We start from the raw sequence: 25,747 nt of genomic DNA on the forward strand, positions 1-25,747 counted from the left end.
GGTAAAGCCACATAGCCAATGGATGACTCTCAAGTGCATCATCAATGCGGCTGAAAAGATGGCGCCAGCTCTCATCGATTCTGTTTTCTCAGCTCAGCTAAAATCGGAAGTCGGCCAGCCGACTCTTCTCAAACAGATGCTGCATGCATGCGATTTCAAGGACCAAATACAGAAGTAGTTTAATTTTAGATTCAATTTTAGTTTTAATTTTGTTTTATTTTCCTGAAAAAAGGACGGTCATTTAAACCGCATCCTATATTTTTGTAATAATTTATTTTTAGATTTAGTTAGTAGTATTTAAACCCTTCTCATGCATTTAGAGAAGGGTCCTGAAATTTATCAAAAACTTATCCCCAGAACATGCACTTTTGTACCCTCTGAGGAGGTTTTGATGAATGAATGGAACATGATTTATTGATGTTTGCATTTAATATCTGCTACTGATGTTGCACTTTTGTACTCTTAGTGGATATTTGATCAAGAAGAGATAAATCGTTATCACTTGAAGCTCATGAGTAGGACTAGTTATAAATGGTATTTCTATCTCTTAACTATTTCTGCCTTGTGTTAAAGTGATTTTTATGTTCAGTTATTTATATATTGATGTATGAATGCCTGAGTTATCATTTGGCACTTTTGTATGGTGATAGCTATTTATTTATGCTTAGTGTATGAGTAACTTACTATGCGATATGTTTTTCACAACTGTTTCGTCTAATTTTTTATACGAAGTAGTTCATCTTTATTGAATTCTTCTCTCATAGCAGCTGAATGATCTTTATTACCAGTTGTTATTTGAAATCATTTTAGATCGCATAAAAGAAAGATCACACCCCGGGTTAGCGTAGATTTACATATTTCTGTTTATTAGAATATAATTTCCTTATTATTAGATTAGAATTAGAGTAGAAGTATTCCATTTAGAAACTGTTAGAAACAGAAATATCCATCTTTCCCACACACACACATAAATTGGGAAACTGGTCCCATATCCCCAGTCGGACCCGCTATACCAAACGGAAAAGGAGCTACCAACCAAGGTCCGGACCGGGCGGGTATCCCCCTTGTTGTAGACCCAATTTTCGGGGCTTCAACACAGATGTACTGGGATCTTGCTGAAACTTTTGAATGAGTGTCCACACCTCTTCATCATTCTTCCATTCATCCCTTTCTTTGGTTATCTAATCAGGTTAGATAATAGAAATGGTACAAAGAAGTGCTTCTACATCCTCATCGTCTCTTGAGAGTGCATCTGCAACAGCATTTTTCTTCCCTTTTTTCTAGATGATTTCAAAGTCATAAAACAACATATTTGTGACCCATTTTTTCTCCTCTTCTGAAGATAATATTTGTTCCAAAAAGTATTTAAGACTATCATGATTTGTTTTTACCTTGAAGTGCCTTCCCATTAGGTGAGGTATCCATTGATTTAATGCATGTAGTATTGCCAACATGTCCTTCTCATAAATAGGTTTGTGTAAATACTTTCCTTTGATTGGACGACTTTAAAAAACAATGGGTCTTCCTTATTACATTAAAATGACACCAATTCCATTTCCTAAGGCATCACATTCCACAATAAATGTTTTTTGAAGTCTGGCATAGCTAAGATCAGTTCTTGGCACATTGCCTCTTTAAGATGTTCAAAGGCCTTAGTTGCTTCTAGAGTCCAAGAAAATGCATCTTTCTTTAATAATGTTGTTAGATTTATTGTTATTCTCCCATAATTCTTAAAAAACTTCATATAATACCCCATCAACCTGAGAAATCCTCGAAGATGCTTTATGGTTGTGGGGATTTTCCATTCCTTAATGGCTTTGATTTTGTTAGGGTGTACCTTAACACCCTCATTGTCTTGTGTTCCCCAAAGAAACATTTGGAGGTTTTTGCATATAATATTTTCTCCTTCAATAGTTTGAGCACCCTGTCAATATGTTGAACATGATCCTTGCAAGACTTTCTATAGATTAGTATATCATCGAAAAATACAAACACAAATTTTCTAAGGAAGGGTTTGAAAATGGAATTCATCAAACCTTGAAATGTGGAAGGTGCATTAGTAAAGCCAAAATTCATGACCAAAAATTCATAATGACCCTCATGAGTTCTGAATGTTGTTTCCAAAATGTCTTCAGTCTTCATTCTAATTTGATGATATCCTGAACAAGGATCCAAATTGGTGAAGTAAATTGCTCCATGTAATTCATCCAACAATTCATCAATGATAGAAATGGGAAATTTGTCTTTAATAGTGAGCTTTTTGAGCTAACTATAATTTGGACACATATGCCATGATCCATCCTTCTTGTGCACCAATACTACTGGAGAATAGAAAGAAATTTTTCTAGGTTGAATTATACTAGCTCTAACATGTCTGCAACCATACGTTCAATTTCACTCTTTTGGGCATATGGATATTTGTAAGGTCTGATGTTAGGATATTCCGACACATAGGAAATAGTTAAGTATAACTTGGTCTAGTATAGAGTTAGGTAAAGTGTGTTTCTTTACTATGTACATTTTGTAACTTACAATCCGATAGTCACGATATGTAGTGATCCGACGGTTCATTCTCTCCTCAGTATTACCGACACTTAACACCCGATTGGTCCATGATCTCTATTTAAAGAGCATGGAGGGTCATTTGGAGGGTAACCGTCCATGAGAGAAGCTTATGTAAATTTTCATTCTTTTATTAATAAATTGCCTGAAGTGGCCGCGTTGGCTCAGGCTGTGGACTGTTTCCCTCTTTGAGGGTTTTAACCACGTCAAAAATACTGGTGTATTGATCTGTGATCTATTTGTGAGCGGTGTCCTTTGGTGTTCTGTCTGAGGAACTTACCCTGTAAATTCCTACATGGTATCAGAGCTATTTGAGGGCCGCGTCCGTTGGTGATTCAAATCTGAAGTTGGTAGAACTGCATTCGACTGTTGTTTCCTAGATCTACTGTTTCTGACAACTTTCGGGCCGAGAGGACTGCTCTATTGTGTTAGGAGCATCTGTTCCAGTGAAGAACCCCTTTCGTTTCATGCGAAAAGGTTTCTGGTAGCCCTAACTACGTCATTTTTAAGATCTAGAGGTATACAGTGTTTATTTGCAGTTTCTAGTTATTTTCTCTCTGTTTATTATTTTGGTTTATTTAGATTTTTTTATTACCGGATCTATACCTTTCATTTCTGTGTATGCTTTTTGCCCTGCAACTCTATGCGATCTTGGAAAATCAGAAACAGAGAGGAAGGATTTTTCTCATGCGTATGTTCTTTTCCGCTGCGCCTTAGTGTGATCTCGGAAAATCAGAAACATTGAGGAAAATATTTAGTTTCCGGCTAAAGCTAACTTCGAGCCGTAAGGTTCATTTTTTTTTGTATGTCCGTGTTGGGTTTTGTGTTTTTTGTTTTGTAGAGAAAAAGAGCTTTCTCAAGCAAGCACGCAACCCAAAGCTTCAGTGACTAAAAACCTCACCCCCCCCCCCCCCCTCTCTCTCTCTCAAACTTTTAGTTTAGCTCACTTGGTCCAAAGCTAATTTATGAGAGTAGAGGTCTTGAGTTCAATTCTCCTTTTTGTGGGGGGCGGATTTTTCATTTCCGCACATTCCCGCACTTCGTCGGCATCTTCATCAACTTTTCTTCAAAAAGCCATAACTTCTTCATCCGAAAGCCGTTTTCAGAGCCGTTTTTTTGAACCAGCGTAATTTTTCAAGATCTTTCCATTGGAACACTTAGTTTCAGCATCTATAGCTTCAGTTTCTGTTAAAATGGAAAGTCCATGCCAAGTTATTCTTGACAGCACCAACTACTTCCAATGGTGGTCCTACATTGTGGATTTACTTAGAAGTAAAGGTCTCTACAGAATAGCCTCAGGCCAAGAAACCAAACCGAAAGATGAAGATAAGGCAGCTAAATGGGAAAATAGGCAAGATCAAGCACGAGGGTTGATAGGGATGTCTATTTCTCCAGATCTTAGATTCCATATTGCAGAACTTGATACTCCTGAAGAAGCAATGAAACAGATCACTAAAGTTTTTGGAATTAAAATGAACTTAAAGCCCATCAACTCGAAAATGAGTTGCTTACATTGGACCCCAATAATTTTTCTTTCATTGAAGATTTTTTGTCCAAGTTCAAGACCCTTAGACTTCTCTTGGAAGGTTTTAAGGTTAAGAAAGAAGATAGTAGCCTTATCTATTCCATTCTTACTATGTTGGGACTAGCCTATTCTGTGTTTGTTTCCACCTTCCATTCTACAAGAGAAGCCTTCATTTCTCAAGGACAAGCCTACAAGCCCCCTTCCTTTGATTCCTTTTGTGATTCTTTAATAAGAGAACAAGAAAAACTCTTACACCTTGGTCTTCTTAATCTTGGAAACCATTCTAAGAAATCGTTAGCCGCCCAGCAGCAACCAAATTCAAAGAATCCTAAGAAGTCGTATCCTAAAAGGAATGGTCCTAAACCAAACAAGGGTCCTAAGCAATTTCAGCCTCAAAATGAAAAATCATTTCAACAAAATGATAAGACAAATAAAAACAAAGGGAAGAAGACTGATAGACATTGAAACTTTTGTAATCGAGATGGCCACTTAGAATCCAAATGCTTTAAGAAGATGGAAGCCTTGGAAGCAGCAATGAAGAAGCATAACATCCATTTGGAGCACTCTTCAACTTCATCTTCAGGGATAGCACTTTCGGCATGTCGTTGTCAAGCATATCGGTCTGGCTATGCACTAAATGTATCTTCTTCTTCTCATTCTCATGAGTGGCTCATTGATTCTGGAGCTTCTTATCACATGGCCAAAAACAAAGCCATGTTTTCTTCTTTAAATGATTGTAACACCAAAAATATATATGTTGGTGATGATAGATCTCTTAGTGTTGTAGGGACTGGAATTGTTCATATAGACAATGGTCAATTTAATGATGTATTATGTGTTCCAACCTTATCCTGCAACCTTCTATCTGTATATCAGATAACTCATTCAGGTGAAGGTAAAATCGTTGAATTTTCACCTCACGATGTTGTAATTAAGGACCTAAGAGATCCTAGACAGATTTTAGCTACTGGCATTGTTGATGATTCTACAAGGTTGTATAAGTTTCACAACTTTGGGTCATCAAATCTTCCCTCGGTATTTGTTGGTCATAACGATGAAGTGAGCAAACTTTGGCATGAGCGATTTGGTCACTTAAACTATCGCTCCCTTCAGAATCTATGTAAAGAAAATATGGTGACAGGTCTTCCAATGGTATCTTACAGAGATGGTGATTGTTCTGGATGTGTACTCGGAAAACATCATCAGGATAGTTTTGAAAAACGTGCCTCTTGGCACGCCTCGGCCCCTTTACAGCTTGTGCATAGTGATTTATGTGGTCCACTTCCAGTTGTTTCATTCTCTGGCTACAAGTATTTCTTAACTTTCATTGATGATTTCTCCAGATGCACTTGGGTATACTTATTAAAACTCAAGAGTGAAGTATTTAACATGTTCTTGGCCTTTAAGGCCTTTGTTGAAAAACAATCTGGACATCAAATTCTTAAGCTAAGATCTGATAATGGTGGAGAATATGTTAACAACAAATTCATCAACTTTTACACTAAGAATGGAATTCAAATGCAACATATTGTTCCATATACTCCACAACAAAATGGTGTAGCTGAAAGGAAGAATCGCACCTTAAAGGAAATGGCTAATTGTATGCTTCAATCTAAAGGACTTAGTCTTAATTATTGGGCAGAAGCAATTAACTGTGCAAATTACATAATAAATCACACTCCTACTAAGGTTTTAAAGAATATCACTCCAGAAGAAGCATGGAGCTCAATTAAACCAGATGTAAGTCACTTTCGTGTTTTTGGAAGTGAAGCATGGGCCCATATTCCAGATGAGAAACATAAAGCTTTAGAACCTAAGAGTGAAAAATGTATTTTTGTTGGATATTCTGAAGATGTCAAAGGATATAGACTTATTCCACTTAAGTCCAAAAATGTTATCATTAGAAGAGATGTAAAGTTTGCTGAAAATATATCGGCCTACGAGCCTAGTTCGGCGGATGTGCCACCTCTCTCTATCTCTTCTACTTTTGAAAATATTTCTTCTTCAGATGATGAAAGCGAGGATGACAATCCTCCCCCCCCCTTCTCAGGATCCTCCTTCAGCTCCTCAACTTCCAAAATGGGTCCATGCTACTCGGGATACAGCAGGTGATCTTGCCGGTGATCCTACAGATCAGCGACGTACACATTCTCAGTTCGATAGAGCCTCTTCTTTACTGGCTCAAGCTTCAGCGAATTATGATCCTGACACCTTTACAGAAGCTTCAGGCCATCCAGATTGGGACGCAGCTATGAATGAAGAATATCGTTCATTATTGGCAAAACGATACATGGGATCTTGTTCCTCTACCAAAGGGATGAAAACTTGTTAGATGCAAATGGGTTTATAGAACCAAGTATGGACCAGATGGGAAAGTTGATAAACATAAAGCTCGTCTTGTTGCTAAGGGTTTTTCACAAGTTGAAGGCATTGACTATACTGAAACCTTCTCCCCTGTTGCCAAAATGAACTCTATCCGCCTTGTTCTTTCCCTTGCTGCCTCTTTCAAATGGGAAGTCCATCAGATGGATGCTAAATCCGCCTTCTTGCATGGGGACTTGCATGAAGAAATCTATATGGAACAACCTATTGGCTTTATACAAACAGACTCCAGTCTTGTATGTCGGCTTAATAAATCCCTTTATGGTCTCAAGCAATCTCCTCGAGCTTGGTATGCCAAAATGGATAGCTTTCTTTTAGAAAATGGCTTTTCTAGGTGTCATTCTGACAATACTGTCTACACCAAGAAAGTGGACAAGTCTCTTATCATTCTTGTTCTTTATGTTGATGATCTTATCCTGACTGGTAGTGATCCCAACCTTATAAACCATGTGAAGTCTAGCCTTAAAAGGAAGTTTGAAATGACAGACTTAGGACACTTACATTATTTTCTTGGTCTTCAAGTCTTGCAATCCAAGGAAGGCTTTTCCCTTTCCCAGTCCAAGTATGCCTGTGATATTCTACGCCATTTTCACATGGAAGACTGTAAGCCAACCCCTTCTCCCTTTCAGTCTGGAGTCAAACTTTCAGTCACTTGTACTTCTCCTGAAGTTGATGCTACCTTATACCGTCAACTTGTAGGAAAACTTTTGTATCTAACCCATACTCGTCCTGACCTTTCCTTTGTTGTTGGCCTTGTTGCTCGGTTTATGCAAAACCCACATGAAAGTCATGGGAAAGCAGCTAAAAGAATACTTTGTTATGTTCGAGGTACAGTTCAGTTTGGGATTCATTACAGTGCCGAAGCAGCTCCTCTATTGGTTGGTTTCACTAATTCCGATTGGGCTGGTGACCCTGATGATCGAAAGTCTACTGCAGGTTATGTGTTCACTCTTGGTTCAGGACCTGCTACATGGGCTTGCAAGAAACAAGGTGCCATTTCTCTTTCTTCAGCAGAAGCAGAGTATCGTGGTGCCGTAGAAGCTAGTAAGGAAGCCTTGTGGCTTCGTCAGATCCTGTCAGAGTTTGGCTTTCAGCAACAACATCCGACTACACTTTGGTGTGATAATCAAAGTGCCATTCAACTATGCAAAGATCCAGTCCAACATCAGCACAGCAAACACATTGAACTGCACATGCACTTCATCAGAAAGCTCATTCATGACCATGTTCTTGAAGTGCAATATTGTTCAAGAGATGATCAAGTTGCAAACATCTTTACAAAGGCTCTCACAGAGGCGAAGTTTACTAAACTTCGATTTATGGTTGGAGTTCAAGAAGTTGTCACTAAGGGCAGATAGGCTCTAGTACCTCCTTCCTTCTCCTATTGTGTCATATTTGTAAATCCTTCAATCCTATCCCAAGTTGTTCTTAAGGGGGGATGTTAGGATATTCCGACACATAGGAAATAGTTAAGTATAACTTGGTCTAGTATAGAGTTAGGTAAAGTGTGTTTCTTTACTATGTACATTTTGTAACTTACAATCCGACGGTCACGATATGTAGTGATCCGACGGTTCATTCTCTCCTCGGTATTACCGACACTTAACACCCGATTGGTCCATGATCTCTATTTAAAGAGCATGGAGGGTCATTTGTAGGATAACCGTCCATGAGAGAAGCTTATGTAAATTTTCATTCTTTTATTAATAAATTGCCTGAAGTGGCCACGTTGGCTCAGGCCGTGGACTGTTTCCCTCTTTGAGGGTTTTAACCACGTCAAAAATACTGGTGTATTGATCTATGATCTGTTTGTGAGCGGTGTCCTTTGGTGTTCTGTCTGAGGAACTTACCCTGTAAATTCCTACATCTGATGTTTAGAGGAACACTTCCTGGAATCAAATTAATAACATGATCATGATCAAGAATAAGTGGGAGGCCTTTGGGAGTCTCAAATACCTTGAAATGATTGTCTAAGAATTTTTGGAGATCATGAGAAATAGATGATTTTGATGTTTGAACCTCTAGTGAGCATAATTGTGCAATTACACCCCATTTCTCTTTCTCCAGAAGCTTTGGCATGCCATTAGAGCTAATTATCTTTCCTAGTTTCCTGTGACAACCCTTAATTCAACTTCCCTTCCTTCCCAAAAAAGAATTCAAGAAAAGTTCTTGAAAATTAAAAGCCATCGTTCCTAAAGATTGTAACCATTGGACTCCTAGTACAACATCAACACCACCCATTGGAATGGAAATCATTGGACTATTCAATATATATTCCCCCATGGTTATCTTGATATTATGGAACTTTCTAGAGAAATTTATAGTTCCTCCATTTGCAACCATCACTTGACACTTTGGTGCTGGATATAGGAAGTAATTCAATTCCTTGGTTCTCTTACAATGAATAAAATTATGGGTGCTACAAAAATCAATAAGAACTATTACCTTTTTCTTCTTGATATATCCTTCTATCTTGAGAGTTTGAGGATTGGTAATTCCTGCCAATGCATTACAAGATATGGTCAGATTCATTTCTTCTTTCTCTGGGGTTTGTTCCTAGCGTATATCCTCCTCTTTTGATGCTTCTTGTTCCTTTTCTTCCTCCTCTTCACAATCTATGTAGAATAATTTCTTCTCAACACATTTGTGCCCTTTAGTGTATTTGTTATCACAACTGTAACAAAGTCCTTCTGCTCTCTTGTCCTCCAATTTTTGTGTTGTCGGACTTGTAGGTTGTGGAATACCAGGAGCAACAACACTTCAATCTTTATAGTTGTGAGTGGTAGACTTCCTTGTTGTCATAATTTTTCTTTCAACATTTCTTGCCACCTTGAATGCCTTCTCCAATTAATCAAGTTCCCAAAGGCGAACCTCATGTTGAATGTTATCTTTTAAAGTCCATATGAAGATATCAATCCTATGCTCCTATAGAATATCAGTACCCTAATATTCAATTTTTTGGAAGTCTTCAATGTGCTCCGCCATTGAACCCTTTTGTTTGAGATTAATAAATTTGTATCTTCATAATGTGTTATCATTTCCTTCGTAAAATTGACCAGGTGACAAATGGTTTATGAAATTTTTTTTATCTACCATACAAATTGATTGGGTTCTAAATATAAAGATGAAATATGTACCTTTTGTGAGGGTTGCACATCTTGTAGATCAAAATATTGCTCCATTTGTAGTATCCATGTTACTGGATCATTGCCATAAAACTTCCACATTATATATTTGGAATGTAGTGGTTCTAAATGATCTGAAATTGGATTAGATGATTTCTTCCTCTTTTCCAAAATCAAATAAAACAAAACTTAGGATTGTGTCAACGCTTTGCAAGGTTAAAATGGGTCTTGAAACAATAGGTTTTACAATGACTCTTCAAATCATGAATCAATATTCATATGTAACTTAACATAATGAAAATAATAGCACATAATCCATGCATGCATATAGAAGAGAAATACAAAAGGTTTGTTGATGGAGTTCACCCCTCCTGGGTTACATTTTCGGGCCTGTCAACATGACTAGACCACTCATATATTTAGTATCAATGAAGTACATAAACATTTGCTTCAGGAAAATATGTGGCTATTACCCCTACAAGGTAATGTTCTCCTACAAATAACTCTCACAATAACAACAACAACTCAAAACATCTCCTACAAAGATGACATACTTCAACTGAAATGAGCTAAAAACATTATGTGCATACTTCAATTCCACATTGAAGCACATAAACATAACTTCATATTAAGAGATGTTAAACTTGAGATGAACCCTGTTAGTTACAACTGCTACAATATCCTTCTGAAAGTGATAATACCCCTACAATGTCTTCTCCATGCTCAAATACTTCTCAGAACTGCTTCCAAACCCTGACTGATCCATACACCTTTAGTCTCAAACCTGCACAAATACCCTGTAGATGTGCTCAAATCAGAAATTATAGGTTATTAATAGATTCAGAACATCCAAAAACCCTTAAGAAACCTCTTTCTGAGCTCAATTTGGATAAAAACTCAAAACCTTATGAGCTTCCAAGCTCTCTCATGAACTTCACTGTTAAACATCCTACAAAATCACCCTTCTGGCTACTTTTCCTACAAATCCACCCCGAAAATCACTAACAGAGTGACAATTTGACCCTCTACCAGTGCATTCTATTGGATGTTTAATTCGTCCAAAGACCCTTGGAGACCAAAAATCAGAGTCCTGTGGATACATAAGGGTATGGGTTGGGCCTTAATGCCCTCCCCCATAGGATAAGCCCTTAAAATTTAGGTAAGTGCTTACATGGGCACCACGGGGCTAAGGGTTGGGCTAACTTCTCACCCTTCCCGCTAGGCCCCTAAACTCCTATGTGTTGGGTCACATAATGTCCATCAGACCTGGGGATAGCCCCCACATCTTAGTGCCTCCACCAAGCTCCTTTTTGATCCACGTCAATCACATTATGGTCCATCATACCTTGGCATCACCCCCTTAACTTAGCACTCTCCAAGCTAGCACCTTCCACTAATCTTCGCCATGGTTATATGTTGTGGCATTCGACTGAGGCTAGGTGCTTTTCTCCTCCCCCACTCCTTACCGTCTCCATGTATATGGTAGCAGTCAATTGGCTTGTTGTTGTGGGTGTCAGGACCTCAGGCTGAGGCTAAGCCCTAGCCCTTGTCTCCCCTGCTTGTGGTCTCGTGGGTGTGGGGTAGCTGGGGCTAGGGCTAAGCCCTAGCCCCTTCCCCCAAATAACATATGTGCAAAACTTATATAGCGCCTTTGCATTATAGTTAACAAGAAACATAGCACGATTGTAGTGGTAAGTCGTTGGAATGTTGGCTTGGGGGTCTCGTGTTCAATTCTTATGGGGCATTTCAACCTATAATATAAAATTTTGGTCGACCATTGGGAGGCCACATGGCTGCCCACCATTGGCCCACGTGGCTCCCACTCATTGTCCATCAAACCACCCATCAAAACAAAATAAAATTTGAACCAATCACACTTGGACACTTTTCAACCTGCCATTTGCCCAATACGTATAGTCAACCTACCCAATCAAAGTACGAACTGCACAGTCAATGTACCTGCAAAATTTTTACATGTTTGGGAAAATGATCAAAATGTGATATCGGGAGCATACAATATTGGTTTTGAGCGACTCAAGTTGGGTTGGATTCAGATCAACAAGATCTTTGATTTGACATCAATTTCAAAACTTTCTGGGCACTTTCATTTTTGAGCTTAAAATTAATCACCTTATCACACCTCCTCACTAGGAACTTTTGGTCTCCAAAATTTTACTTCCCTAGTCAATATAAAGAGGATTTAACTCAAAAATACCCACAAACTCACTCCAAATTGTAGAATTTTCAATTGGTGCCCTTCCAGCCCTAATCAAGGCACTTCACTTATCATCCTCATGAAGACCTATTGTCTTATTAAGAATTGAGGCATCATTCTTATCGATGTTGCAGGAACAAAATATTGATGAGTGGAATATGAACATTCTCTTTGAGCTCATATTTTCACGGTTCCAAAACCACTTCATCTTGAAGTTACACTGTTGAAGACAAATTTGACCCTATCTTGGGAATCAGAAATAAAATAAACTTGCTTTAACATCTTCAAGCTGAGCTTGTACATAAAAAGTACACTGTTGTAAAATTTTCCATGGTATGATTGAGCTTTCCTACAATACATAGTCATATTATACAATCTTAAAAACAAAGATTCAATTCACACAAGTTTCAAATTGAATACTTGTATCAATGAACATATGACAATTTGTAGACAACTTTGAATGACAATCTTGTACATTCATAAAATTCCTTAAACATGTGGACTATAATGAGTCAATACATACATCAATGAAAAAGATCTACTTTTTGAACATAGTGACAATGAATGTTCACTTTACAAAAGTACCTAAACAGGTAATGACAACAATTATTTACAATTTTTTTACAAAACAAATTTACAATAAGTGTACCCAAACTTTGCCACTCCTAGGCTTGTGGGTTCTCTTCTTGCACCGTCTTGTCTTGAAGGTCACTTAGGATTGTGGAAAGTCCTCTTTGCTACCTTTTTTTCCCTTGCATTATGCAACATAATCTATTTACCTTTCTTTGAATGAAGTTCCAGATGTAACTTCCAACATCGTTCAATTTCATGTCCATGCACTTTGCAATGAGCACATAAAAACTTCTTCTTGTTTGCTAACATAGAAGTTCTCTCATGCGAAAGAAATTCATTATGCTTAATGCCAAAATTTTGGTTCATTCGTTTAACCATTATCATATGTTACTAACATACAAACACACAATGGTCAAAAGCATCACAAAATGTACAAGGGTACTTATTCCACAAGTATTCAAAATTTCCATGCATCTAAAAACACTCTTGAGAGTTATACCTGTCTCTAGATTTGCAGTTTCGATGGTTGTCACAACGTGGTGACATCTCATGCTCAAATGTTTGATGTACCTCAAGCTGTTTGGAGCATTCTCCAAATTCCTTTCGATTATATCCCATTCCCTAGTAATTTGTCTGTTCTCAACCATAATTGGATTGGTAATACCTTGACCATTTTTTCCAAGGCCTCCACCTTCATATCTCATCTTGGAAATCGACTTCATACATATGCCCTTGGTATGTTGTTCGAATGCCACAAAAGAGTTGTTATGCATATAAATGAAAATAGTGGAACTTGAGATGCTAATTACCTCCTTAAATTTTTCATTCATGCTTTCAACTTCTAATGATGAATATAATGGCCAACTTGTAGATGACTCTAGCCCCCCACTCTTATCCACTAGCATATGGTGTGCTTCTTGAATATGTTTACAAAATTCACATGAAACATCTTCCACATATGGTCCAAAACCATTATTTGAACCATGACCACATACTGGCCTCGTGCTAGAGATTTCCCTTGCTGGTGCAGGAGTTGAACTTTCTATAACTTTCTCATCAAGAACTTTCTGCGATACAAAGCGCATGTGTTTATTCTCCTCTTAAGCTATCTCCAACATCCTTATCAATTCTATGTTTTCCATCCAAAGAGCCAAATTCTGCTCCTCTAGCTCTTGGAGATTCTTGTTGTTGCCCATTCTTACAACTTGGTCAACTGGTGCTCTGATACCAAATTGATCTGAAATTGGATTAGGTGATTTCTTTCTCTTTTCCAAAATCAAATAAAACAAAATTTAGGATTGTGTCAATGCTTTGCAAGGTTAAAACGGGTCTTGAAACAACAGTTTTTACAATGACTCTTCAAATCATGAATCAATATTCATATGTAACTAAACATAATGAACATAATAACACATAAACCATGTAGGCATAAAGAAGATCAAGACAAAAGGTTTGTTGACAAAGCTCACCCCTCCTGGGCTACATCTCTAAGCCTGTCAACATGACTAGACCACTCATATATTCAGTATCAATGAAGTACATAAACATTTGTCACAGATAAATATGTGGCTATTACCCCTAAAAGGTAATGTTCTCCTACAAAGAACTCTCACAATAGCAACAACTCAAAATATCTCCTACAAAGATGATATACTTCAACTGAAATGAACTAAAAACATCATGTGCATACTTCAATTCCACATTAAAGCACATAAACATAATTGCATATTAAGAGAAGTTAAACCTAAGTTGAACCTTGTTGGGTACAGTTGCTACAAAAGCCTTCTAAAAGTGAGAATACCCCTACAAGGTCTTCTCCATGCTCAATACTTCCTAGAATTGCTTCCAAACCCTGACTGATCCATACAACTTTAGTTTGAAACCTACAAAAATACCTTGTATATGTGCTCAAATAGAAAATTGGAGGTTACCAATGGATTCAAAACAACTGAAAACCCATAAGAAGCCTCTTTCTGAGCGCAATTTTGACAAAAAATGAAAAAAAAATTATGAGCTTCCAAGCTCTCTCATGAACTTAACTGTTAACCATCCTACAAATTCTCCCTTCTCGCTAACTGTCCTACAAATCTGCCCCAAAAATCGCTAATGGAACAACAATTTAGCCCTTCACCGATGCATTCTGTTGGATATTTCATTCGCCCAATATCCCCTGCAGACTGAAAATGAAGATCGTGTGGGCACATAAGATTGTGGGCTAGGCCTTAATGCCCGCCCTTCCCATCGGGCCCCTAAACTCCTATGGGTCGACTCATAAGGTCACTCGGACCTGGGGATGGCCCCCACATCTTAGCACCTCCACTGAGTGCCTTTTGCATCCGCGTCAGTCACGTTATGGTCCATCGGACCTTGGGGTGGCCCCCTTAACTTAGCACCCTCTAAGCCAACGCCTTCCACTAATCTCCACCATGGTTATATGTTGTGGCATGGGACTGGGGCTAGGCCCTTTTCTCCGCCTCCACTCCTTAGAGCTTCCGTGTATATGTTAGTGGTCTAGTGGCTTGTTTTTGTGGGCATCGAGACCTTGAACTGGGGCTAAGCCCTAGTCCTAGGCTCCCCTACCTGCAGTTTCGTGGGCATGGGGTGGTCGGAGCTAGGGCTTAGCCCTGGCCCCTTCCCCTGAATAACATATGTGCAAAACTTATATAGTGCCTTTGCACTATAGTTAACAAGAAACATAGTGCAACCATAGTTGTAAGTCATTGGACTATTGGCTTGGAGGTCCCATGTTCAATTCTTGTGGGGCAGTTCGACCCATAACATAAAATTTTGGTCAACCATTGGGAGGCCACGTGGCTACCCACCATTGGCCCATGTGGCTCCCACTCATTGGTCATCAAACGACCAATCAGAAAAAAAAAATTAAATTTCGAACCAATCACACTTGGACACTGTTATGAAACCAGCTCAAGAAAAGATAGAAAAGATAGATCAACGCCTTAGAATTCAACCTCTTCGAGGGGGCAACCTCCTTTACATTACATAAATGAACAATTCTTGGATGATACAAATGAAAAGACCTCCTTTCTATATATAGGAGTCTAAGGGGTCATAATATAATCAGAGCCGACATAACAATAATAATGTAAGGGCACAATAATAACAATAGTGGGCTTCTATGGGGCACAATAGTAACAATATGGGCACTACATGGGTACATCAATATAATAAGGGGGTTGTACTAATAAGAATAAGGGGTTACACTAGTAGTATAGGGGCCTAACATGCCCCTCTCCTTCAAAAAGTGTTGTCCTCAACGCTTGAGTAGTTCTTGATGCTTCTGTATAAACTTCTTGTCCTCCGATGTGGAATCTTCAGCGGGTAAGTTCTTCCACTTGATGAGATACTCTGAAATTGATTGATTTCGTAGCTGTCGGGTTCTTGTTTCATTAACTGCTCCAGGTTCCAATATGATTTTTCCTTCCTCTTCAATTTCTGGCAATATTGTTTGAATTGGGATCTTTTGCAACTTTTGAATAAGTGGCCATACTTCTTCGTCCTTCTTCCATTCATCCCTTGCTTCGTTTATCCAATCTGGTTGGATAATATAAATAGCACAAAACAATGCTTCCACATCCTCATCCTTTCTTGAGAGTGCATCTGCAACAAAATTTTGCTTCCATTTTCTATAGATGATGTCAAAGTCATAACCCAACATATTTGTGACACATTTTTTCTGTTCTTCTAAAGATAATAGTTGTTCTAGAAAGTATTTAAGACTATCATGATCCATTTTTACCTTGAAGTGTCTTCCCATTCGGTAAGGTCGCCATTTTTTAAGTGCATGTAGTATTGCCAACATTTCCTTCTCATAAATAGCTTGCTTGAGATGTAGCAGTAAAAATACCCAATCACCTACATCAAAACATTTTTCACTACGATGTTGATCTACCTGTTGTTTCATTCGATTTTGCACCAAAGTGGCGTTATCCTTTAAAAGTTGGAGAACTTGTTGTTGATGCTGGATGTGATCTTTCACTACTTGAACCTTTTTCTTCTTGATATGTCCTTCTATCTTTAGAGTTTGAGGAGTGGTAATTTCTTCCAATCCTTTACAAGATATGGTCGGATTCATTTCTTGATGCTCGATGTGATATTTCACTTCTTGAACATTTTTCTTCTTGATATGTCCTTCTATCTTGATGGTTTGAGGAGTGGTGATTCCCGCCAATGCATTACAAGATATGGTCGGATTTGTTTGTTCTTCATCTAGGCTTTGTTCCTGGAGTATATCCTCTTCTTTAGACCTTTCTTGCTCCTTTTCTTCTTCCTCTTCACAATCTATGTAGAATAATTTCTTCTCAGCACACTTATGACCTTTAGTGTATTTGCTATCACAACTGTAACAAAGCCCTTTTGCTCTTTTTTCTTCCAATTGTTGTGGTGTCAACCTTATAGGTTGTGGAAGACTAGGGGCAACAACACTTCCGTCTTTATAGTTGTGAGTGGTATGCTTCCTGGTTGCCATAATTTTGCTTTCCATTTTTCTTGCTAACCTGAATGCCTTCTCTAATGAATCAGGTTCCCAAAGGCGAACATCATGTTGGATATTATCCTTTAAAGACCCTATGAACACATCAATCCTATGCTCCTCTGGAATATCTTTTACCCTTATGTTCAATTTTTGGAACTCCTCAATGTGCTCCATTATTGAACTCTTTTGTTTGAGACTTATCAATTGGCTAAAAAAAGTGTTGCTTTTTGTATCCTCATAATGTGCTATCAATTCTTCCGTAAAATTGCCCAAGTGATAAATAGTTTACGAGAGCAAAGCCATTGATACCATACAAACTGATTTGGTTCCAAATATAAAGTTGCCATATGTACCTTTTGTGTGTTTTTCACATTATTGAGATCGAAGAATTGCTCCATCTATAATATCCATGTGGCAGGATCCTTGCCATCAAACTTCCTCATATCGATTTTTGGAATATGGTGAGTCTTCGATCCAACATTAGCATCTATGGAATCATGATTAACATTTCTTTTGTTCTCATCATGAGTTTCCTTTAGTACCCTTTCACCCTTAGGGACCATTTCTTGTAGCAACTTATTCATATTTATCTTCAATTCGTCCATGTCTGTCTTCAAATCTATCTTCAAATCATCCATCTTAGCTTCCACGTCAATCATCTTAGCTTCTACGCCTTTCTTTAAATAGTCCATCTTAGCTTTTACACATTTCTTTAAACCATCCATCTTAGCTTCTACATCTTTCTTTAAACCATCCATCTTAGATTCTGTTCCCTTTTGTGCAAGGGACAGTTGTTGCACTTGGTCTTGTAATTTTGATATATCATGTTGCATTTCTTCCTCTTCTTCATGAGTCATGCTAGAGATTTCAGGTTCCTTACTAGGTGTTTACATTTTCTTTCCTCGGGGCATCAGTTACCAATAATAATGCTCTACTATGCCCTTTGAATTCCTTCAAAATAAATTTTCCAACCAAGCTTAAGCAAAAATTTAAGAAAATCTACACACCTTTTTTCACTTTGTAGGAGCTCGATATTGCCTCTGATGTATCTCTGTACTTTCCAATCATCTAGTTCTGAATTTGTGACCTGTATTAGCCCTCTGTGTCCTCTTTCCAATGCCACAAGTCTGACCCAAATTGGATTCTCCAAGGAAGAGTTATGTGAAATCTCCCACAGTGACTTGCTTTTAGACTAGTTCAGTAGAGCGAACTTGTACGACATGCCACGAGTCACTGTTTCAACCTTTGGATCTGAAACACTCATACAAGAAACTACCGTTCGTCCTCTTTCTGTACCTTCTTACGAAATTTCCATCCGATCCCCAGAGAGAAAGTTATGACTCTTTTCCTCAGGTCACCTGTTTTGAATGTAATTCAGGAGTCTGCAAAAAGACCAAGTTCCTCAGATCATATCTCTGTAAATATTGTGCAAAAAGCTCTGAAATTTGGACTCGAGGTTCAGCACGATTTCTTCTCAAATGGGTTTTTTTTTTAGCTTCTGAAATGTCACAGAAAAAACGTTATAGCGCAAATGCCACGATGACCTGTTTGGAGCAGCGAAACCCTAGAATCCAAAGCTCTGATACCAAATGTTATGAAACCAGCTCAAGAAAAGATAGAAAAGATAGATCAACGCCTTAGAATTCAGCCTCTTCGAGGGGGAAACCTCCTTTACATTACATAAATGAACAATTCTTGGATGATACAAATGAAAAGACCTCCTTTCTACATATAGGAGTCTAAGGGGTCATAATATAATCAGAGCCGACATAACAATAATAATGTAAGGGCACAATAATAACAATAGTGGGCTTCTATGGGGCACAATAGTAACAATATGGGCACTACATGGGTACATCAATATAATAAGGGGGTTGTACTAATAAGAATAAGGGGTTACACTAGTAGTATAGGGGCCTAACAGACACTTGTCAACTTGCCATTGGCCCAATATGTACAGTCAGCCTTTTCAGTCACCTTACCTAGTCAATGTATGGACTTTATAGATATTGTACTGCAAAATTTTTCTTGTACAGGAAAATAATAAGAATGCGATATTGAGAGCATATGATATCGGTTTTGAACAATTCAAGTTGCATTAGATTCAAATCGACGAGCTCTTCGATTTGGAATTGGTTTTAAGAAGTTCTGGGAACTTTCATTTTTGAGCTTAAAATTGATCACTTGATCGCTTAAACCCCACATTGGAGTCTCTCAAATCATAATTCATACTCATTTTTTCCTCATCGTGATTTTCTTGTATTACCTTGTCACCACCGGGAAGCCTTTCTTGCAACAACTTTGTCAACCCTTCCAACATGACATTCATTGTATCTATGTCTATTTTAAAAACCTCCATGTTACCTTGTATACCACCCATGTCCCATTTTAAGCCATCCATGTCCCCTTTTAATCCATCCATGTTATCTTTTAGTTCTCTTTATGAGAGTGAAATTTGTTGCACTTGATCCCATAACTTTGATATATCATGTTGCAATTATTCCTCTTCATGCGTCATAGTAGAGATTTTTGAGCACTTAATGGGTGTATAATTATTTTGTTTTGGACGCATTTGAAAACTAACTACTTATATCTATGCTTCAATATGTTATTTGAATCACTTCAAACTGATTTTTCAAACAAAAGTTATGAAAAATTAAAAAATACACACCTTTTTCTTTCTTTTTAGGAGCTCAAGATTGAAACTGTTGTATATCTGTAATTTTGGATATCCAAGGTCTGAAATTTCATCCTGGAGTATCCCTCTAAGTCTTATTTCCAACCCCACAAGTCATACCAAGATTGGATTCTTCAATAAAGAGTTACGCTCAATCTCTCATGATGACCTGATTATCAACTCGTTAAGTAGAGAAAACTTGTACGAAGTTCCATTTGTCACTGTTGTGACCTTCGGCTCTAAAAATAATACACAAAAATCTACAGTCCATTCATTTTCATTCACTTATTACTAAATTCAAATATGATGCTCAAAGAGAAATTTATGGTGATTTTCCCTAGGTCACCTATTTGAGATTAAATTCTGGATCCTGCAAAAACCCTAACTTCCACAGATCATATCTCCAAAAATATAGCGAACCAAGGGATGAAATTTGTACAAGACATTCACTAATATTTCGGCTCTACGTGGTTTCAATTTCAACTTCTGAAGCCTCGTCTAAAAATTTTTATAGAGAAAAATCCAAGATGACCTGTTTGAAGAAGCGAAACCCTAGAATCCAAAGCTCTAATACCAAATGTTATGCAACCAACTCACAAAATAGCACAAAAGATAGATCAACGACTTAGAAATTATACTCTTCAAGGGGGAAACCTCCTTTACTTTACATAAATGAAAAATTCTTGGACGATACAAATGAGAAGACCTCCTTGTTATATATAGGGGTTTAAGGGGTCACAATATAATCAAAGCCTACATATCAATAATAATGTAAGGTAATAACATTAACAATAGTAGGATTCTATGGGGAACAATAATAACAACATGGGGAATACATGGGCACAAAAATAACAATAGGGAGCTACACTAACAATAATAATAAGGGGAATATACTATTATTATAGGGACCTAACAAGTAAGGTGTTATATATATGGAAAGACAGGACATATGTCATAGAATTTTCCTAAAAGTAAGACAATAAATTAAAGAGAGGCTAATGTTGCAGAAGCCAAAGAAGAGGCACCAAATTCTAAAACAAAGGAAGAAACTTTTGAAAGAGGTGAATCCTTGAGGTTGAATTTTTTTTTGGTTAAAGCATAGAAGGAGAGTCAAGAACCAGCACAAAGAATAAGTTTATTCAGGATAGTATGTAAATCCAAAGGAAAATATTGCAAAATGGTTTTTGATAGCAACAAAACTAACAATTTGGTCTCTATAGAGATGGTGGAGAAGCTAGGATTGTTGAGGATGGCATATTCTACTCCACACAAAGTGTCCTCGTTGCAAAAAGGACATCCAATTTTCATAAGTGAACAAAGAAGGGTAGAATTAGGAATCGATAGTTATAGAGATGAAGTGTTATGTGATATTATTCCTATGGATGCCTGTCACATTTTGTTGGGAGGACCATGGCAGTATAATAGGAGAGTGGTACACAATGGAGAAGAAATACATACATCCTTGAAAAAGATGGTTGTAAGCATGTCTTATTTCCATTAAATGATGAAGGGACAAAGGTAGAAACAGATCCAAATGTTGATGGTGAATGGGAAAGAGCTACTGTAAGAGATCAAAAAGGAAAATGAGGTAGTGCTTACTAATACACAATTAGATGATCTACCTAATGAAATAAAAATGACGTTGAATGAAATTGTTGCTATTATTGTTGATGAATTACCTAATAGATTTCCACCTATGAGAAGTATTATTCATCATATTGATTTGATTCCAAGAGCAAGTCTGCCGATTAAAGAAACTTATAAAATGATACCATGGGAAAATGAAGAAATTAGAAGATAAGTCGAAGATCTGTTGGACAATGTATTAATTCGAGAAAGCTTAAGTCCTTGCATTGTACCATCAGTTTTGAGCCCAAAGAAATATGGAGGGTGGAGAATGTGCATCTATTATAGGGAAATAAACAAGATAACAATTAGGTACATATTTCCTTTACATCATATGGATGATTTAATGGAGTTTTTGAATAATGAAATATTCTTTTCAAAAATAGATTTAGAAAGTGGGTATCATCATATTAGAATGATAGAGGGTGATGAGAGGAAAACATCCTTAAAAACTAATTATGGGCTATATGAGAGGTTGGTTATACATTTTGGCTTAGCTAATGCCCCCAGTGCTTTCATGAGGCTCATGAATGAGATCCTTAAGTATTTCATTGAAAAATTTGTAATTGTCTATATAGATGATATCCTTGTGTATAATAGAAATAGATAAGAGAAATTTAGATTTTTAAGATTGGTGGTAAGGAATCTAAATCAAGAAAAGGTTTTAATAAATCTAAAAAAATGTTCTTTTTTAAAAACCAAACTAGTCTAGTTGGGGTTTGCAGTTTCTCCAAAATAGTTGAACATGGACCCAAAGAAGATAAAATCCATTAATATTGGCCTTCTTCAAATAATATCCATGAGGTACGAATCTTTCATGGATTGGCTATATTTTATCGAAAGTTGATTCAAAACTTTAGCCATATGTGTGGATCAATAGTGGAAGCCATTAAAAGGGGACACCAACCCTTTAAATGGACAAAAACACCTGAAAAAGCATTCATGCTATTGAAAGAGAAAATAAAAAACAACTAGTCCTAACGCTACTTGATTTTCACAAACCCTTTCAAGTGAAATGTGATGCCAGTGGAATGGATATAGGTGTTGTTCTTAACTAAGATGACAAGCTCATTGCCTATTTTAGTGAAAATCTAAAAGAAATAAAATAAAAATATTCTACTTGTGACAAGGAATTTTATGCATAATTCAATATTTAAAGAAATGGAGGCATTATCTTATTCCTAAGGAATTTATTTTGTATATCGATAATCATTCCTTACAATTCATAACAAGGAAGGAGAATTTGAACCAAAGAAATGCCAAATGGGTATAATATATGATTTTTTTTTTAAACATATTAGTGAAAATGCTAATTAAGTTGTGGATGCTTTGAGTAGGGGATGTTTGGTTTTGCAAGAACTCCAAATCAATACTTTGGGATATGAACAACTCCAAAAAATGTATAAGGAGGATCCATAATTTAAAGAAATTTATGAAGCCTGTGAAAATCCCATAATCAAGGATTGAAGTCCTTGGATCAAATACATGATTTAGGAAGGTCTCCTATTTAAAGGCAATTGTTTGTGAGTTCCAAAGGGTTCGATGAGAGACATGTTTCTAAAATAAAACTACAATAGAGGACTAGCTGGTCATTTTAGCCATGAAAATACTTATGCTCAGTTGAGTTCTTTTTATTATTGGCTAGGTATGAGATCTAATGTTAAGAAATTTGTGGACAAATGTAGAATCTACCAATATGCCAAAGGAAAGCAACAAAAAGTTGGTTTATATGAACCACTACACATATTAAGAAGACCATGGGATGCCTCTAATATGGATTTCAATTTGGGTTTGCTAGAACTCATAGAAAAAAATGATTCATTTTTTGTAGTTGTGGAAAAATTCTCAAAAATGGCACACATTATACCATGTTCAAAAACTAATGATGCCACACACATTGTAAATTTATTTTTTAAAGAAATTGTGAGACTACATGGGCTACCTAGAAGCATAGTCTCAGGCTAAGACATAATTTGTTAGGCACCTCAGTAGGAATTTTTGGAAGAAGCTTGGGAAAAAGCTTGCATACAAATTAGCCTATCACCCTTAAACAAATGTGTAGACTAAAGTGATTAACAATATCTTGGGAAATTTGCTAAGAATTTTAGTAAATAAACACAAAATTTAGTGGGAACAAGTTCTTCCCCAAGCTAAATTTACCTACAATGACTCACATAAAAAAAAACACAAGAAGAAGCCCATTCCAGATTATGAATGGTATGCACCCCAAAGGCATCTCTGAACTTAGGAACTTGGGTAAAGAAGAAATGTGAAGCACTAATGCAGAGGAATTTACCACAACCATGTAGATTCTACATGAACTAATTAAAGGGCATCTATAATAAAGTAGCCAAAGATACAAGCAAAGATCATACCTCAAGAAAAGGGAAGTAAATCTTGAAATCAGAGATCTGGTTCTAGCACACTTAAGGAAAGAAATATTTCCAAAACATGAATATAACAACCTGATGCTGAAGAAGATTGGACCCTACAAAATCTTGGGGAAGTTTTTAGCTAATTAGTATTAAATTAATTTATCTTCTAACATAGGGATTTATCAAATTTTTAATGTAGTAGATTTGTACCCTTATAGGGAACTTGAAGACAAGAAAGAGGATGATCAAGAGAAGTTTTTGTGGAAAAAACAAATACACATAGTTAAGAAATTGCAAAAGGAGATGATCCTAGACTGGAGTATTGCCAAAAGGACCAGGAAGAAGGAATACTATGAATACTTGGTTAAATGGAAGGGACTCCCAAAAGAAGGTGCAACTTGGATGAATGTTGCAGAGATCTAGAAGTGTGGTCAAATTATAAAATTCCTCACAGACAGGAGTCCATGGAAACATTTTGTTCCAAGGGAGCGTGATGCAAGAGCATCCTAAACATTTTTTTTCTTTTTCCCTTGATGGACACTCCATGTATATATTTACTTAAGAGAGTCCCTTATGGGAAAAATCTGCCTAGTTAGTTAGCCGAGTTTCTAGAAAATATTTGGATATAACCATAGAAGAGGCATTGTTATCTCAAAATCAGGCCCTGGAAGGCTGCAGACCAGGAAGGCTTCAAGTAATTGTTTCAAACCTACTTTAGGCTGAGGTTTAGCCTCCCCAACCTGAGAGGGCTCTCTCAAAGGATTAAAGGTTTTTTATTATGATCAAGATGGCTAACTCTTGTGAAAAAAATAACAAATGAAAATGGTGGAAACACAACTAACAAGTATCCATTGGGCTTATGGAGTCATATATGATTCAGTATTAACAGCAGGGTTGGCTTTGCATAGAAGTCAAGGCATTCAGATTTCAACACACCAAACACATAGAAGGCAGTTTACGAGTATATGAAGGAAATTAGAGCACTGTTAATGATTTCTAAGTAATCACATACTCATAACACTGTAGATAACATGAAAAGACAAAAAATTAACTCATTACATTGAACTCTTTATGATTCTTGAGAAGCATAAGCCAGTACTGTATTACCAAAAAAAAACAGAGTCTTTACATAAGCCAAATATCAAAGCTTTTTTTCATAAATTTCCAACCCTTGGTACATTGCTCTTTCTCCTATATATAGAATTCTTTTACAAAGCTGAGATTCCTCCTCCAACATGAGGGGAACTCGAATTCTACTTCTTATGACACCTATTCAAATTTTAACTACCTATTAAATGTAACAAACTGCTAACTAGACTTTTTAGAGATCTAAGGCAAATAGGAGTCTAACTCCATATCATGCTAATAATAGCCTTAATTACAATCATTTTCATTCTTTGACAAGTGGTCTTTTTTTTAGTTTGGCTGTGGTGGATGTTTGAAGCTCCATACTGGTCCTCAATGTCACATCTTCTCCATTACCCCTGAAAAGTAGGAAATTTCCCTTGTTTATCTGCCTTTGGTTTTCCTCAAAGATATTCGAATCCAATGAACCATGCCCTTCATCTTTGATTATACAAAATATATCAGAATGCCACGTCCTCGATGTGCTGTCAACCTTTTCCATGTGTGAAGACAAAAGCTCCTCCAAGTTGTCTGACATATCATGGACTGTAGTAAATGTGATCACTTTATAACAAAAAGTTTAGAGTTGGGTTCGAATATATGTTTCCTCCACCTGTCTTGACCTTATTGAAAGTTGATACCTTTAGATGATCCTTTGAAGATATTCCTTTTTCAAAAATTTTCCCTCGGTCTCTCAAAATCGGTTGACTGAGTTTAAATTATGTAGCTTCAGCAGTTTCGTAGCGCGCTACGAAACTGCTGTGCATTAGTCATCATCTTCAGCAGTTTCGTAGCGCACTACGAAACTGCTGTGTAATTCCAAAAACACAGTTTCAACCCAAAATTTTTTCTACTTTGAGCCTCTTGATATTTAAACATCCTTTTCAATTGCTCCAAAGCTTTTCAAAACTGAGTGGAAATGTATGATTCTTCAAGAAAGATTATAACAAGGAAAACCATCAAAATTTGAAACATAACCTTACTTGATGTGTGACTCCCTTAAGGAGATTCTTTCTGCTGGCTTAACTATATCTTTAAGTCTTCAATTTGTTTCTTCATGACTCTGATCC

The sequence above is a fragment of the Pinus tabuliformis genome, chromosome 6, assembly GCF_031772625.1.
Source record: "Pinus tabuliformis cultivar Carrire ecotype Pingquan chromosome 6, CPIR1, whole genome shotgun sequence".
NCBI lineage: Eukaryota > Viridiplantae > Streptophyta > Pinopsida > Pinales > Pinaceae > Pinus > Pinus tabuliformis.